This window comes from Trichosurus vulpecula (assembly GCF_011100635.1).
Source record: "Trichosurus vulpecula isolate mTriVul1 chromosome X unlocalized genomic scaffold, mTriVul1.pri SUPER_X_unloc_8, whole genome shotgun sequence".
Taxonomy (NCBI): Eukaryota; Metazoa; Chordata; class Mammalia; order Diprotodontia; family Phalangeridae; genus Trichosurus; species Trichosurus vulpecula.
This window is the reverse complement of record NW_023494384.1, coordinates 506758-515516: the sequence shown is the minus strand read 5'-3', so window position 1 is coordinate 515516 and position 8759 is coordinate 506758. Positions and strand designations below refer to the sequence as shown.

At 39.1% G+C, this 8759-nt stretch overlaps 1 pseudogene; it reads right to left on the bottom strand.

Annotated features, from left to right (window-relative positions):
• Window positions 1–443: 443 nt before the first annotated feature.
• Window positions 444–1824, bottom strand: LOC118833264 (annotated as a pseudogene).
• Between the last annotated feature and the right edge of the window lie 6935 nt (window positions 1825–8759).

Genomic DNA, 8759 nt, shown 5'->3' with positions numbered 1-8759 from the left:
TGCATAATTATGTATTATCAAATTTCTCTGATAAGGGTTATGTATCCAAGATATATAAAATGTATATTATATATACATACACACACACACACACACACACACACACACACATATATATATATATATATATATATATATATGAGAAGTATACAATACAGTATATAACACATGGAATTCTTTATATATCTTGATTACTTAACCTATTTTGCCCTACAAGAAAATAAGGGAAAAGAGAATAAGGGGAGGGGGAGTGAGACAATAGAAGGGAGGGTAGAGTTGGGAAAGGGACAATCAGAATACATGCCATCTCATGGTGGGGGGGGGGAAGCGAGAGATGGGGAGAAAATTTGTAACTCAAAATCATGTGGAAATGAATGTTGAAAACTAAAAACAAATAAATTAATTTGAAAAAAGACTAGTTTGTCAGGTGTTGCAGAGAATATTCATTTAGCCTTCTGGGTGTTCTTGGCAGATTTGGTGACCTTGCCAGCTCCAGCAGCCTTCTTGTCAGTTGCCTTGATAACACCAGCTGCAACAGTCTGCCTCATATCACAAACAGCAAAATGACCCAGAGGAGGATAGTTGGAGAAGCTCTCTGCACACATGGGTTTGCCTGGAACCATCTCAACAATGGCAGCACCACCAGATTTCTGGAATTTAGGACCATCTTCCAGTTTCTTACCAGAATGATGTTCATTTTTCCTTCATTTCAGCAAACTTGCAAGCAATGTGAGCAGTGTGACAATCCAGAACAGGTGCATATCCAGCACTGATTTGGTCGGGATGCTTCAAGATAATAATCTGCTCAGTGAAACCACCTGCTTCCATAGGTGGATCATTCTTGCTATCACCAGCCACATTACCATGATGGACATCTTTGACAGGCCCATTCTTGACATTGAAACCAATGTTATGTCCTGGCATAACCTCACTCAAAGCTTCATGGTGCATTTCAACAGACTTTACTTCAGTCATAACATTGACTGGAGCAAAGGTGACCACCATGCCTGATTCTAAAACACCAGTTTCTACTTGCCTGACTGGTATGTACCAATAGCTCCAATCTTGTAGACATCTTGGACGGATAGAAGAAGTGGCTTGTCAGTTGGACGAGTTGGTGGCAGGATGCAATTCAAAGCTTCAAGCAGTGTAGCTCCACTAGCATTGCCTTGCTTATGAGTGACTTTCCATCCCTTGAACCGAGGCATATTACAGCTTGGCTCCAGCATGTTGTCACCATTTCAACCTGAGATTGGCACAAAAGCTACTGTGTCAGGGTTCTAGCCAATTTTCTTAATATACATAGTGACTTCCTTGACAATTTCCTCATATCTCTTCTGGCTGTAGGTTGGCTAAGTGGAATCCATTTTGTTCCCACCAACAATCGTTTTATGCCTAGTGTATAGGCCAGAAGGGCATGCTCAAGGGTCTACCCATTCTTTGAGATACCAGCTTCAAATTCACCAACACCAGCAGCAGCAATCAGGACAACATAGTCAGCCTGAGATGTGCCTGTAATCATGTTCTTGATAAAGTCTCTGTGTCCTGGAGCATCAATAATGGTCACATAGTACTTGCTGGTCTCAAGTTTTCACAGGGAGATATCACTAGTGATACCACGCTAATATTGAGCCTTCAGTTATTCCAAGACCCAGGCTTATTTGAAGGAACCCTTTCCCATCTGAGCAGGCTCCTCTTGAACTTCTCGGTGGTTCTCTTACCAATTCTACCCCATTTGTAGATGAGATGGCCAATAGTGGTGGACTTGACAGAGTCTATGTGTCCAATGACAACAATGTTAATGTGAATGTTTTCCTTGCCCATTTTTGTGGAGGTTTAGTGATGGTTTTCACAACACCTATGTTCTGGAAGCAAACCTGTTGTGAAAAAGCAGAAAGATAGATTTTTATGAATTATAAACAATTAATTAAGACAAGTTCATTAAAACAAAGCAATTACCCAGGATACAAAATTAGGTAACCTAATTTCTAATTGGAGGAAAGATTATGGACTTCACAATTTTGGAGGGGGAGAGTGAACAGGTACAATTCCCTGCAATCAGAAAAAATGATGTTCCACTCCCCACCCTCCCCCTGGATCTGCCAGTTATCTTTATTTAATCAAAGGAACATGGAAACAATAACTTATTGACCAATTTGGACCTATTTTTCAAATAAAACATACAGGTTCCTTAAGATTTGTGAAAAAACTCCTTGCATTGGCATAATCTATCTCCTGAATTAAGGGCCTCTAAGCAGCAGGTAGGGGGGTCCAGCTTTGCAGCCACACAGAACTGAGCTCCAACAATTCAATAAAGTTTTCTGACAATTCTCATAACTGAAGAAAGATTTCTCAGAAGATAGAAATTGAAATAGATCCAAGAGAACTAATGTAGCTCTGGAATTGGGTCAAAGATGGCATCAATTCCCATTATCACTTGCCTGAAAACCCTCATTAATGATAGTGGTAGCAGTAGCAGTAGTAGTGGGGATTAAAGTGGAGATTAAATACATCCATGAATGTACAAATAAATGCCCACAAACTGAATTTGTTATTGGCATACATGAACCTCAGGACACCCTCCTGCTAGTCTCAGGTGCCTGCTGCTCCTAATCCAACTTTTACTCATGTGGCCCTTGCTATTCCAGAACATGAGCACAATGCATATGCTGATTGATTAGCAAAGACTGCTACTCAATATATCGTCCCTACTCTGGCATCAAATACCCACACACTGGTGGGCACAAGATCGAGGTATTAGTATCTCTCATTCATTGTTAAAGCAAGTAGCAGAGGAATATTATATCTGTCAATTGGAAAAGGAATGAACTGTTCCTAGGGTAGTAACTGGGAAAATAGCAAGGGGAAAAGTTCAAGCCCAAATCTGGCAGATAGATTATATTGGACCACTACCCCAAGATAAAGGATGCAAATTTATATGTACTTGTGTTGACATCTATTCAGGTGTTCTAGTGGCTTGTCCTTATAAGAATGCAACCCAGAAAAACACAGGTAAAAATATAGATATTATAAGTCTATGTTATGGAACCCCAATGCAGATTCAAAGTGACAATGGGTCACATTTCAAAGGTAATGAGATAAAGAGATATTGTGCATTAAACAATATAGAGTGGATATATCATATTCCATATTATCCACAAGCATCTGGGTTAATAGGAAGAATGAATGGATGGTTGAAAAAACAGTTAAGAAAGTTAAGTTCTCATAATTTGTATCAACATTGGAAAAATAATTTGTTCTTTGCTTTGCATAATTTGAATAATAGACCATTAGGGGGAAGTACACGTCTAGCCAGAAGGATGACCCCGAGTCTGCAAATTAGAAAACAGCAGACACATAAGATCTCAAATATTGAGTACTGGACTGTGAGAGAAGATGTCCCACCCCTGTATCTAGGAATACCTGGCCTGGCAGGATATGATTTACATTGTTTAGAGGATTTTTGTTTGTATAGAAAAAGAGATAAGAAATATCTCTACTGGAATATGTATGAGAATCCATAAGAAACATTTTGGATGGATATTACCTAAATCAGGATTAACAGCTCAGGGAATACACGTATTGACTGGAGTGATAGATTCTAGTTATCAAGGAGAAATTATTGTGACACTCCAGAATTTGGGTGAAGAACTTACACAGTTTTGTAAAAATGATAGAATAGTTAAGTGATTATTATTCCTTGTGAAACAATGCCCCTTGTGAAAACTGTCCCTCCTTCTAAAACAACTAGCAGAGGAAAGGAAGGGTTTGGTTCTACTGATGGAATAAAATTGGGAGCTAAAGTATGGGTAAAGCAGAGGCTGGAAGATGCTCCAAAGGCTGCGGAAATTGTAGCACATGCGAAAGATAATATTGTAATAGTTGTTTATTCAGGAGAAGATGATTTCCAAATTGTACCCTTGACTCATGTATTCTACTGTGAATGAGGCTGTGACTGTCGCTTTGTTTCTTTTGGGATTTTGTCTGTTAGATTTGTTTGCTAGATTTGTTTCCTGCAAATGGTTGATTGCTTAAGCAGAATGTTACCCTTGGACCTGTCCATGACTATGATGTATCATCCCTGGGCCTGGAGGTGACTAAGCATCAGATGCCAGCTAAAGAACTGAACTCTCGAATGGGACTCTTGACCTCTTGGGGCAGGGATAGCTCTATGTCTAATCTCAGCAGGAAGAAGCTAAGGAGGATGAGAACTTTGCCCCTTACCCCAAGATTTTGAGCCTCATCATTTGGGGCAGGGATAGCTCTATGTCTAATCTTAGCAGGAAGAAGCTAAGGAGGATGAGAACTTTGCCCCTTACCCCAAGATTTTGAGCCTCATCATTTGCTTGAGAGGGGAATGATGACATTGTTTTATATGCTTATCTTGTGTTATCCCTCTTATATTGTTGTGTAAAGTTCTGTTGACACCCATTATCCCAAAACTCCCATTGACTGACTTAATGGATAAGAAAGATCTTAGGGCCAAAATTAATAGCAATTTAGATTTGAAAATAGTTCCCACCCATTACTAGGCCTTGTGACCTTCTTATGTTGCAGGAAGCCTAAGTCACATGTAGTGGTGGGAGCTTGCTGAGAGGAAAAGGAGATTGCCTTACAGGAAATGCTGAGAGACAAGTCACTACAGTTAGAGATGAGGGAAAGAGAGCAGACATGTAATAGCTGTGCTGTAAGTTTGCTTGTTGGTGGCAAGGTCCCAGCAGGGGCTGGAAGGTTGTGGGATGGCATGGTTCTCTGTTGTGGTATTGTGTATAGAATTCTTTGCTGCTGTGATGGATTGGGCATATTGGTTTTGGGATCTGGTCCTCTGGTGTCTGAATAAATGTTTTACTTCTTCTACCTTCTATGTGGAGAGTCTCATATATTTTGTGATATGGAACCATGTAGGCATTTTGATAATTATCATCTATATTGTGATTATTGCCTTGCTGATACACCCTCCTAGAAGGAGTTTCATATAGTGTGCTTCAATAACTTTTCCTTACTAGTTACTAGACTATGTGTAAGCCATGGGCTGTGAGATCATCAAACACATTTACAAGAATACAATGTTCATCTACTGTCAGGTGGAAGAGTAACTCTATTGGAAAGATACAAACAATTACTTAGGAGGCAAAAGCCCTTCAAGTCCCCTACAATTGCCAACAGAATTTAAATAGAAAACACTTCAAGCCTGTTGGACTCTGAATGTCTCAAAACCAATCATGAGGAAATTTTTTTTTGTTTTTTTTCAGATGTTATCGCAACTTTGCTATCTCAATTCTCTTCTATTGCAGGAGTAGAAAGGAGCCTCCTGAGTTATAGTAATATGAGTTGTAGTAATGTGAACAGGAGAGACCAGCTAAGATGGTAGAGTGGCAGGAAGAAGTACAGGCAAGCTCACCCCCATAATTGTACCACAAAGACATAGAAAGTGTTCCAGACTGAGTAGTGAATGGGAAATCCAAGAACAAATTCACACCGAGTCATTCTAAAGATCAAGTCAGAATTGGTCTGGGGACAGTAGTGAGAGGCTCTAGCCATTATTAAACTATGTGGAACTTTCCATCATGGGAGCTTTGTGAGAGCCTGTGCAAAGCTATGCACCAGGGTGAGAAGAGATACTGCTCAGGCCTAAACAGAGGGCCTGCCCTTATTCAGGTAGAAGTGTCATGGTCCCACTGGAAGGTGTGCTACTTGTTACTCAGAGCTACTCAGGGCTACATCACAGAGGCCTGCAGGGACCTGGGTTTAGGAGTGGCTCCCTAAGGCAAGCAGTCTTCATGGACCCTAGACTTTGTCCTCATTGAGGAACATGTATAGAAGCAAGCAGCAAACCATGTTTTGAGATGCCCTGTCTCTAGCAGCAGGTCAGGTTCAGAGATCCAGGGCCCAATTATTCCTAGAGGCTGCCTTTGAATAACTAAAGCAAGAAAGCCAGGCCAAAGGGGATGCTAAAGTCCTGTCATTTTGAACCTGTAGACTTTTCCAGCCACCTCATAGGGGGTTGAGTCCAGTAGGAGTTAAATTAGATTGAAACCCAAAACCAAAATCAGTAAATTTCAGAGCTCAGACCCACAGTGCATTACTCAGAATTACCCAGATCAAATAGCTCTGAGAATAAGGAGTTTGCATGTGGTATCCCTGATAGATTGGAATAATACAACACTCAACACCCAAAGAAAGCAACAGCAGCACCCAAGGGGACACCAGATGACCCAGGAATTCTCTCCACAAATCCTGAGAGCAAAGCACTGATCGAAAGTTCAAAATCCAGAAGATGGGCCTGAAGAATGAGCAAACATACAAGAATCTTACCGTAAAGAGGTATTAGAATGACAGGGATGGATGCTCAAGCAACAAACTTAAAATAAGTGAATGACCAAAACATCTATAAACAAAGCTTCAAAAAAAGTTTAAGCAGAAGTTCAAACAGACTTCTTTTTGTTGTGTAGTCATTTTTCAGTTGTTTCTGACTCTTTGTGACCCCTTTGGGGGTTTTCTTGGCAAAGACACTGGAGTGGTTTGCTATTTTTTTCTGTGGCTCATTTTACATATGAGGAAACTGAGGTTAGATGTGAAATCAGGTCTCCCTAACTCCAATCCCTGCACTCTATCTCTTGTATCACCTAGCTGTCTGTAAACTTCTGAAAAGAGATGCAAAAAAAGAGTTTTCACAATTAATTAAAATGATTTTGTAAATGAAATGAAAATGCTAAAAAGTAAAGGGAAAAGCAAAGAGAACCATGGAAGAAAGATAAGGAAATAGAATTAACAGCTTGGAAAAAGAGCTTCAACCAGGAAAATACTGTGTACAGTGAGAGCAGTACTGTATGATCAGCTGTGAATTCCTTATTTATTCTCACCAACACAATAAACTGAGATAATTCTGAAGGACTAATGATGAAAAATGTTATTCACTTCCAGAGAAAGAACTGATGGAGGCTGCATGCAGATCAAAGCACACTTTATTTAAACTTTATTTTTCTTGTTTTTTGTCTGTATTTTCCTTTATAACATGACTAATATGTAAATATGTTTTGCATGACTGCCTATATATAATCTATATCAAGTTGCTTGCAGTCTCAGTGTGAGGGAAAGGGAGGGAGAGGACCCGGAATTCGAATTTTTTTAATTTATTTTTTATTTTTAGTTTACAATACTCAGTTCCACAAGTTTTTGAGTTCCAAATTTTCTGCCCCTCCGTCTCCTCCCCTCTCCCCCACAAGACAGCATGTAATCTGATATATACCTTTGCATTAAACTTATATATACATTGATTAAACTTATATGTATATATATATACATACTTATGCCTTTGCATTAAACTTATTTACACAATAGTCAAGCTGTAAAGAAGCATTATAACCAGTGGAATGAATCATGAGAAAGAAGAAAGAAAACCAAAAAAAGAAGGAAAAAAGAGCAAATACTTTGCCTCAATCTGCATTCAGACTCTGTAATTCTCTCTCTGGATGTGGATAGCTTTTTCCATCATGAGTCTTTTGGAGCTGTCTTTTAACCTTGTATTGCTGAGGAGAGCCTTGTCTATCAAAGTTAGTCATCACAGATAACCATGTGTCTGTAATTGTGTATAATGTTCTCCTGGTTCTGCAATCCTCACTCAGCATTAGATTATGCAAGTCTTTCCAGGTCATCATTAAGTCCATCTGCTCCTCATTTCTTATAGCACAATAGTATTCCATTACATTCATGTACCACAACTTGTTTAGCCATTCCCCAATTGATGGGCATCCCTTTGATTTCCAATTTGTTGCCAGCACAAAAAGAGCTCCTATAAATACTTTTGTACGTAAAGTTCCTTTTCCCACTTGTTTGATCTCTTTGGGATACAGACCTAGAAGTGGTATTGCTGGGTCAAAGGGTAGGCACATTTTTATAGCCCTTCGGGCATTGTGGAATTCAAAATTTTTACAATTAATGTTAAAAATTTTAACATGTAATTTGTAAAAAATATTTAAAAAATTAAAAAGCTTCAAAATGTTAGCCAAGCCCCAGAATCCCTTGAAAATGTTGTTGTTCAGTTGTTTCAGTCATGTCCAATTCTTCATGATACCATATGGAGTTTTCTTGGCAAAGATACTGGACTACTTTGTCATTTCCTTCTTCAGCTCATTTTACAGAAACTGAGGCAGACAGGCTTAAGTGACTTGCCTAGGTTCACACAACTAGTAAGCATCTGAGGCCTGATTTGAATTCAGGACTTCTTGACTCTGGGCCTGGCACTCTTTACACTGTGTTACTTAGCTGCCCTTCCTAAAACCTGGAATGGTCTAAATAAGAAGACAACAGCTCCATGAGCCAGCAGAAAATATTAAAAGAAAGGCAAATGAAAATATAAGGTATCTCATAGCAAAAACCACTGACTTGACCTGGAAGACACATCAAGGAGAGATAATAGAAGGACAAAAGGAGTATATAAAAACCACGACCAAAAACATAGTCATATACTACATTCCCAAGAATCTTATATCTGATCAGATGCCTTAAAATCCGGATGCATAATAGAAATAAAAATAATCCACCCATCACCTTCAGACCTCAAAATTAAAATCCCAGAAATATTTTCACCTAGATTCAGAGCTTTCTAGTCATATTAAAATTACTGCAAGCTGGCAGAAAGAAAGACTCAAAATGCCAAGGAGCCAATCAGCATCACACAAAATTTAACAGCCACTGTCATAAAAAGAGTAGAGAATGTAGAGAGTATCATATCCAAGAAGGCTATCTATCTATCTACC